Source organism: Pleurodeles waltl, chromosome 4_1 (assembly GCF_031143425.1).
Source record: "Pleurodeles waltl isolate 20211129_DDA chromosome 4_1, aPleWal1.hap1.20221129, whole genome shotgun sequence".
NCBI lineage: Eukaryota > Metazoa > Chordata > Amphibia > Caudata > Salamandridae > Pleurodeles > Pleurodeles waltl.
In genome coordinates, this window is record NC_090442.1 from 915745523 (window position 1) to 915754411 (window position 8889).

Genomic DNA, 8889 nt, shown 5'->3' on the forward strand with positions numbered 1-8889 from the left:
TAGGATGAGCATCTGCTTTTGAAACATTGTTAAGACCTCTGTAGTCTACACAAAACCTCATTTCTTTTTTGCCATCTTGGAAGTGAGGTTTTGGGACAAGCACTACATGGCTAGCCCAATGGCTATCTCTTGGCTCAATAACTCCTAAGTCCAACATCTTCTGATCTTCAGATTTGATGCATTCCCTTACATGAGCAGTTTGCCTGTAAATTTTGCTTTTAACAAACTGTCCCCTGTGTCAATGGTGTGTTCAAACCATGTGGTTTAAACAGGTGTCAGGGAGAACAGTTCTGAGAATAGTCCTAGGAGGTTCCTGCAGTCATCTTTTTGGGACTCAGAAAGGCAGTCAACAAGCACTACTCAATCAACTGAGCCATCAGTTGCACTGTGGGAGAAGAGGTCAGGGAGAGGGTCATTCTCCTCTTCCTGTCCCTCATCAGTTGCCTTGAGCAGAATCATACCAGACCTGTCATAGTAGGGTTAAAGGCAATTTGCACGAAGCACACTGTGAGGGCTTCTGGGAGTGCCAAGGTCTACCAAGTAGGTAACCTCCCCCTTTTTCTCCACAATGGTGTGGGGACCACTTCACTTGTCCTGGAGTGCCCTGGGAGCCACAGGCTCCAGGACCCACACTTTCTGCCCTAGCTGGTAGACAGTTAGGACAGCCTTCTGGTCATGCCATTGTTTCTGTAACTCTTGGCTGGTCTTTAGGTTTTCAGTAGCCCTCTTCATGTACTCAGTCATCCTTGATCTGAGGCCAAAACATAATTCACATTGTCTTGTTTAGGGGGCTTGACAGGTTGCTCTCAGCCTTCTCTAACAAGAGCAAGGGGGCCCCTAACAGAAGTTGAAATGGGCTGTAGCCCACTCCTTTCTGAGGGACCTCCTGATAGGCAAAGAGGAGGGGTGGTAACAGGACATCCCATCTCCTTCTGAGTTTTTTCAGAGTCCTATTATCATACCCCTGAGAGTTGTGTTAAACCTCTCTATTAAGCCATTTGTTTATGGGTGGTAAGGAGGGGAGAACTTTTAACTAACAACACATTCCTTCCACATGGCTTTCAGGTAAGCAGATATGAAGTGTGCACCTCTGTCTGATACCACCTCTTTAGGAACCCCACCTTTGAGAAGATAACAAGGAGGGCTTTTGCCACTGCAGGGGCTGTAGTGGTCCTAAGAGGAATGGACTCAAGGTACCTGGTGGCATGGTCCACTACCACTAGTATGAATCTGTTTGAGGGCCCGTGGGGCCAACAATGTCCACCCCAACCCTCTCAAAGGGAACCGCAACCACAGGAAGTGGAATTAAGGGGGGCTTTGGGCCACCACCTGTTTTGCCACTGGTTTAACAGGTGACACAGGAGCGACAAAACTCCTTTGTGTCTTCAGACATGTGGGACCAGTGAAAGTGTGGGACAAGTCTATCCCAAGTCTTGCTTTGCCCCAAGGGACCTGCCAGGGGAATGTCATGTGCCAAGGTCAAAAGGAACTTCCTAAACTTCAGAAGGATCACCAATCTCCTGGTGGCATCAGCTCTGGGATCCCTTGACTCTGAATCCACCTCTACACATCTGAGCTCTTGGGTGCAGGGGGGCCCACCAGGGAGGAACTCAGTAGGGAACAACAGGGTTGTCCCAAACTGGAGAGCGTAAGGCAGCAAGCTACAGCACAAGAGGCAGGGAATGTCAGTGGCACCCATAAAGTGTACTGTGAAAACAGTCTTCTATATTCAAAGTCAAAATATACATGGCCCCACTCGCAGCCATCACCAGAGGCCACGGAATGAACATCGTGCCATACACCGAAGACACACAACTCATCATATCCCTCACTGAAAACCCAGACGAGGCCAAGAGGAACTTCCACACAGGAATGGAAGCCTTCGTCACCTCTACATCTTCCTAAATCACCTCTTTAAGGCTTACCTATTTATCAACCACACCTCTCAGTATGCCTGATGAAGCATGCATGCATCTTATTGAAAATATTCAGTATTAAAAGAATGCAGAACAATTATTGAACACTTTGGCATATGTACACTGACATAAACATAATGCATTCAAAACAAATTTGCTAGGACTTGTTAAAGTTGTGTTTTCCTTGATCATGATGCCTAGGCCGCCGTTGGGTATCAATGCCATCTTGTTTAAAAAGGAAGTCATAGCATCATGTTTATTTTATGTTTACTGTCTACTTCACATATCCACATCCTGCTTGACTATGTTTATTTCTGAATGATACTGTCTTGGAAGAAAGCCTGCTAGAGGGCCTAGTTATTCAAAGACATCCTGCTTGCACGCAGTATTAAATTCACAATTGTTCACTGTTCTTTATGTAAAAAGTTTGTTCTAACATCTTTGGATGACATTAGGTCAGAGCAGTTGAATCGGTATTCATGTACTGGGTTAGTGCTAAGGTGGTAGGGTTATGTGATGTTTTAAAAATCTGTAATTTGACTTGTTGAAAAATGTATATCGTTGCTCTCACCACTGTCTGGAGTGGTAGTGTGATTTGTGAGTTTTCACATTCAGAGAAGAAGGGACTTTACAGAATTTTCCAGCTTTCTTACAGGTTTTGCATGCCTAATTTGGGTTAGTACCACATGGTCTTCGGTGAACAACAGTACTTTAATAAATGACAGGAAGATTACCGCTGGAGGGAGTCTGCTTGCATGCAAATTTGTGATGGACAAGTGTTGTGCAAATATTAGCCTTGTTCCTATTGATTGCAAAATTCTTTTAATCTAATATTGTAATTTTCTCCTATTTAGGTTGATAAGACAAGATTTTATTTGTGATTGCTTGTGAGTGTGGTGATGAAAAAGGCTTTGCATTGTTTTCCTACTCATGTAAAAGTTGTGTTGCAATGGATTAGCCATTTGAGAGTCATGCTTAAAAAAGCATAAAGCTCCTAGTATATCTGTTATGGAGAGACTGGCGATTTCTCCGGAAGGTTTGCCTGCATTCGAAATGATGATGGATGTTGAGTTTTACCCATATCAGTGGTTTAAGTACTGGCATGAATATACTTCTGGTGATAAGGACCTGCAATTTCCATTAGGGGGTCTCTTTAGTACTAGAAAGCTTGATTTCCTGAGACACACATTGTGTGAGAGAAAGCAATAACCAAGATCTACGCAATTTGAAGCATTGAATGAATGGGATTGAATGGCTATAGAGAAAGCTAGAAAAAAAATAAAGCAGCTTTTTAAAAAGGTGCAATGAGTCAATGGATAGAATCAAAGTGGGCCAATCAGAAAGGGGCATGGAGAGAGGAGATGGTAAAAAGGGGTGAAAGTTTATCCTTCGTTAGTTACCAGGCCAGATACAAAGAATAATGAGGATTCAGAAAGGGACAGACAAAACAAAAACAAGCATTAGTAAATGCAATAGGTTTAACCTATGTGATTAATAATAAGCTGTTTTTCTGTTGTAAGTTGTAGTTTGGTGAGCAGTTGTTCAATTTAAGCAAAAAGCTCAAAAATGCATTGTCAAAGCCAACAGGTCTTGCCTATGTGAGACTTATTGGTTTTGCTAATGTTTTTTTAGCTGTGTTGCAAATGGCTGAAAGTAATGTAAAAAAGCTGTATGACACAGCAATCATTGTCAACGTTATAGCATTTTCAAAAAAATCAGTTATGCTGCAGTGAAGCTATCTCTACTGTATTAAATGGCTAATAAAACACTGACAAAGCCAATAGACCTTGCATAGGCGAGAACTATTGGCTTTGCCAATGCTTGGTATGGAATGCCATATGGTAAGTTATAGGTATTTAAGTAGTGTTTACAACGGCTGAAATGCTAATGTTATAGAATGCCCTTGTCAAGGTGTTAGTGTGTCCAGATTCAAAAGCACTTTAGGACCATACAAAAACTGTGAAAATGTGCTATATAAAAAGCGCTGAATGTAACAAGTCCAATAGGTTACAGCTTTTGCTACAGTGATTCTTTAGGCTGTGTTACTTTGGGTGCAATGGTTACAAAAGAACCAAAAAAGCACTTCTGACTGCATGCTAGTAGTAAAATATAGCAAAAATCGGATGATAAATAACTAATTAATTTTGGATGATAAATAACGTGTAGAAGTGAAAGATAAATGTATTTATTTATTCAGAAAAAACAGATACAAACACACTTACAGAGCATGTCACTACAGCACCTATATGTCCATATGGGTTTCTCAACATGGCTGCTGTTTTTTTTTTTTTTATTGTTTGCATGTACATTAAGAAACCCGGACGCCCAGTCCCATAAAGGAGGGAGTATACCAATAGTAAAGAGATAATTTATGTAACATTTTTATAGTTTTGCCAAACTCTTGATTACAAGGAAAATTGAACCATAAGTTCATATCATTTGTATATTCATTTTTTATGTTAGTTGTTAAACAGATTTATCCTTATACTATGTATGTATGCCGTGATTTATAAAGCGCATTCCTACTCAAAAGAGCATTGTAGCGCTAGGAGGAGAGAGCGTGAGAAGAAGGGGACACAATGAAGGGCACTAGCCAGAGAAAAGAATTATAAAACACAAAATAAACAGAAGAACGGAGACAAAGAAAGAGAAAAACCGAACACAGGTCATAAACCACCAGGGAAAGATTTTAACGAGGAAAAATACCAGTTTTTACCAATTTCCTAAATTTCAAATAACAGGATTCTTGCCTGATGTTCAAAGGGAGCAAGTTCCACCTTCTGGCAGCATCCACAGTAAAGGCTTTATCCCCCCATTTAGCTTTATAGGTTCAAGGGACCTGTATCCGATAAGCTTGAGAAGACCTCAGATTTCTCTTAGGTACATACCAATGAAGTCTGGAAGTCAAATACCGTGGTCCAATCCCATGAGCTGCCTTAAATGTTAGACAGAGCGATTTAAACTGTATACGCTGAGCCACCGGCAGCCAGTGTAATTGCTTAACGCTCTCTCTAACTGATATCCGCCAAGGGAGATTGAGAACCGCTCTGGCGGCGGAATTCTGAACCAACTGAAGCCTGTTAATCAGCACCTTGTCCAGATTAAGAAATAAGGCATTGCAATAGTCTACCTTAGACATCACCCGTGCTAAGATGGCGGATACTCTCCATTCGTATGACAAATAGGGAAAAAAATGTCTGGCCATTTTGATGGACCATAAACTGATATTTAACATATGATTACCCTGCTTTTTAAAAGATAACTGTTCATCAGACAAAATGCCCAGGTTCCTAATAACAGTAGAAGGCACAGGACAATTGCCACATTCAAAGGGCCACAACCATGAATTCCATAGCTCCTTCCCAAGTCCAAAACATAACATTTCAGTTTTGGTGGCGTTCATTTTGAGCCAGTTGTCAGTCATCCATTTACTCACTGCCAGCATACAATTGCTAAACCGATCCACCACTTCCTCCCATGGCTGATTAATAGGGATAATAAGCTGAGAGTCATCTGCGTAAGAAGATGGAAATAAACCAAAAGTTCGAATTAAACTAGCCAACGGAGCTACATACACATTAAACAGCGTGGGGCTGAGGGAAGATCCCCGAGGAATCCCGCAAGGCAGAAGATAAGGTGGGGAATTAAAATCGCCACAGCTAACTGTGGTCCATCCATTCGTAAGAAAGGACTCCAAGAGCTTAAGCGCCTGGTCCCTTATCCCCATTTGATGAAGACGAAACGTCAACAAGATAGGAGAGATAGTGTCAAACGCAGCAGATAAATCGAGAAAAACCAGAATAGCCCCCTGGCCTTCATCAACCATCCTCCGAATAGCATCGGAGGAAGAGATCAAGGCTGTTTCAGTGCTGTGCACTTTCCTGAAACCATGTTGGGAAACATCAAGAACTTCTGCTTCAGTTAAAAACTCAGCTACAAAGTAACATTGACATAGCAGTCAATAATGATTTTGATGGAGGTTATGGTTGTGTTAGAGGTTAACATGCTCACTCGACAACATGTGCAAGGAGGTCTACCCTTTTGGTTAAAAGAAAAAAAATGTAAAAAATCATGGCACCTCCGTGCACCACTTATTTCGTTTTTTAGGTTTCATTTGCAGCACTTACACTTAATGATCGGGGTTTGGGATTTTTTTGTGCTTTCTGAAGTTTGAATAGCGACCGGTATTGAGAAATGTTGCACACTTATCACATGACTAACCTTTTTAAACCCAATGATTGCATCATATATTTAACAAGTGGATATTTTACTTAGGGCTATATGTATATATCCTATCTATATAAATACATACAGATAGATGTGTCTATAAATATTATTGTAAGATTAACATGTATATAGGTCACTGCATAGTTTTCAAACAAATTATTTGAATAAATGCTTGAGGGCTCTGTTTTATTTATCTATAACAATATGTAAATAAATAGTATAACTAATTTATCTGCAAGTGCTTCACTATTGAAATATTGAGGAAAATTTTAAATAAAAAAATAAATTAAAAAGTTAGTTGTAAAAATTCACCAAAAAATGTAGCTTTAAGTACAGCAACACTTGAAAGTTCGGGTTCACAAAATACTACTTTAAATCTCAATATATTCTCTTCCTTATACATGTTTATCCTCTCCATGTGCCTGTATATTTATTACTTCACACATATTGTAGAAGGAAAACAAGTTGACTCTTTACAGTGCACTACCCTATGTCTCACCCTATAACTCTCTCAATATGCGCTCTGCCTTCACTCTCTGACCCATATCAAACCTCAATCTCCTACTATAATCTCCCCTAAGACCTTTTCTACACTCTTCCCTCCTTGGATCACCCCAAACCTCACTTTACTACTAAGATCTCCCAAACAACCCTTTTTAAATTCTTCCCTCATGTATCCCTCTTTTGACTCATCACAAACCTCATTTTACTACTATCATCTCACTAATCCATTACTAGGGAGTCTTCCCTCCTCCATCTCTCCTTTTACTCATCCCGAACCTCATCTTACAACTATGATTTCCTAAGTAAGACTTTCTAGACTCTTCCCTCTGCTATCTCTCCATTGGCCTATTCAAACCAACTAACAGACACTGCTCAAATTAACATATATATCTCTATACTAATCCACCACTAATACTTTTTAGGTTCCCGAGTAGCATGCTACTCGCCGAAAAGTGCTTTGACGTCTCATCAGCGGTAGTAAGCACCAAATAAATACAATTGGTTTCAGATGTTTGAAAAAAAAATCAAGACGCAAGAGACAGAAAGAAATTCAGACTGTATTGTAAATAGTTTGGCGTTTTTAGTGATGATAAAACCATCGGGGAAGGTTGACACATTTATCAGTCTTATTCAAAATGTTTGATATTTTGTTTGGCAGAGCAATTGATCTACATTTGAATTCATGTGTACAATGACATAAAGCTAATGCAGTTGAAACACATTTGTTATGAATTATTAAAGTGTGTCTTCTTGGCTTATGATAACTAGTCCTCAGTTAGGTCTCCACGCTATCTTGTTCAAAAGGGGTGCTACAGTCTTATGTTTGTTCTAGGTTTACTTTCTGCTGCAAATACTAAAGGAAGATATTAATTTGTTAATTTCTAAATGACACTTCTCATGAAGAGAGCCTGCTACAGTCTCCCTACCTCACTTCATCTCCATTTCTACTTCCCCTCTCCCTATACTTCACCCCTCTTTCTATTTCATTCTCTTTGCTGCTATGTCCTCCCTCTGTAGCCCAAACACTCGCATTTCTTTTACTTTCGAAAGTCTCAGTCTAGTCAGAGAAATATACGTGTAGAAAAAGGAGAGGATAGGACACAGTAGAGGAAGAGAATTAAGGAGAGTATCATCCAAGCAGTACTAGGATTTTGAAACGTGGTGCAGTGTTATGACTTTCATAATTAGAGAGAAAATTCAGCAGAGCACGCGAATTTGTGATTACGAATAAACTGCAATTAATTAAAACTAAATTTCAAATGCTATATGCGTTCGTTATATTTCTTTATTCACTAGACCACTTAACATCTTTCACTTTTATCGTGTATTTCGTGCAATGGGAATAACAGGCTTCCACAAAAAATGCTGCAAGACAAAAATAATCAGGACACAAGCACAAGATAAAGAAGTAACTTTATCAATGTTTGTTCAGACTTTGATTTGTTACTAGTAGGCTTTTGTACTCTGGGCCACTTGAGATTTCAGGAGCTTTTTAGAGGCCGTTTCTGGAATTTTAACCCACAGTTCAGTAATAATCGCCGTTACGAGACCACAACATTACTTGCTCGAACCTCAAAATCCATAATATTGTATTATTTTTGCACCCGTTATTTACCTACGAGTAAGAACAGAACTCTGATTACACTTATACGCCTCAATAGGGTATTAGCAATAAAACTATGGCGCTCGAAACGTTGGGAGTTTCCAACTTCAAGAATGTAGGGATTTATTAACATTTAAAGTTTGCCTGTTTAAAGTCTTTCAGTCCCACTAACAGTTTCTCCGCCCTCTGAAAACAGTTCCAGCATAACTACTATGCCATAAAGTTGTTGGTACCACAAAGGAGACATCAAGACACAGCGTTACCCGAATCCCCTGATATCCTGGTCGCGTATCCCTCACCCACCCGGGACTGCGCGCGAGACCCAGCTGTGCGTGGGATATACCGCGCGCGCACGACTTGCAGTTAGCGGAAACCCGCGTCAAAATAAAGTCTAAGGCAGAAAGCAGGATGTGCTACACTGGGTGCGGACTCAGGTGAGCTCTGCCACAGCTCTTCTCTTACCTCGGTCAAACGCGGACCGGCGCGTCCCAGTACTCTTAAAGCAGGAAGGGACCGAGCAGCACAATCACTGCGTCCACACTGAGTTCGCGGCCTTGCTGGGTTTCCACCACCACCGACTTCCAATCACTCAGCCACCGCGTCCGTTGCCATGGGCACGAGAGCCTGCTTCGCCACGCC

At 40.7% G+C, this 8889-nt stretch overlaps 1 protein-coding gene across 1 annotated transcript in view; it reads right to left on the minus strand.

The window, feature by feature from the left end:
• CCDC146 (coiled-coil domain containing 146) overlaps positions 1-8850 on the minus strand; it is an 897036-nt gene extending 888186 nt beyond the window's left edge. The window contains exon 1 of the mRNA XM_069229681.1: positions 8713-8850. The gene's annotated coding sequence lies outside the window, so the exon portion shown is untranslated. The remainder of the gene's footprint in view (positions 1-8712) is intronic.
• Positions 8851-8889: the final 39 nt, after the last annotated feature.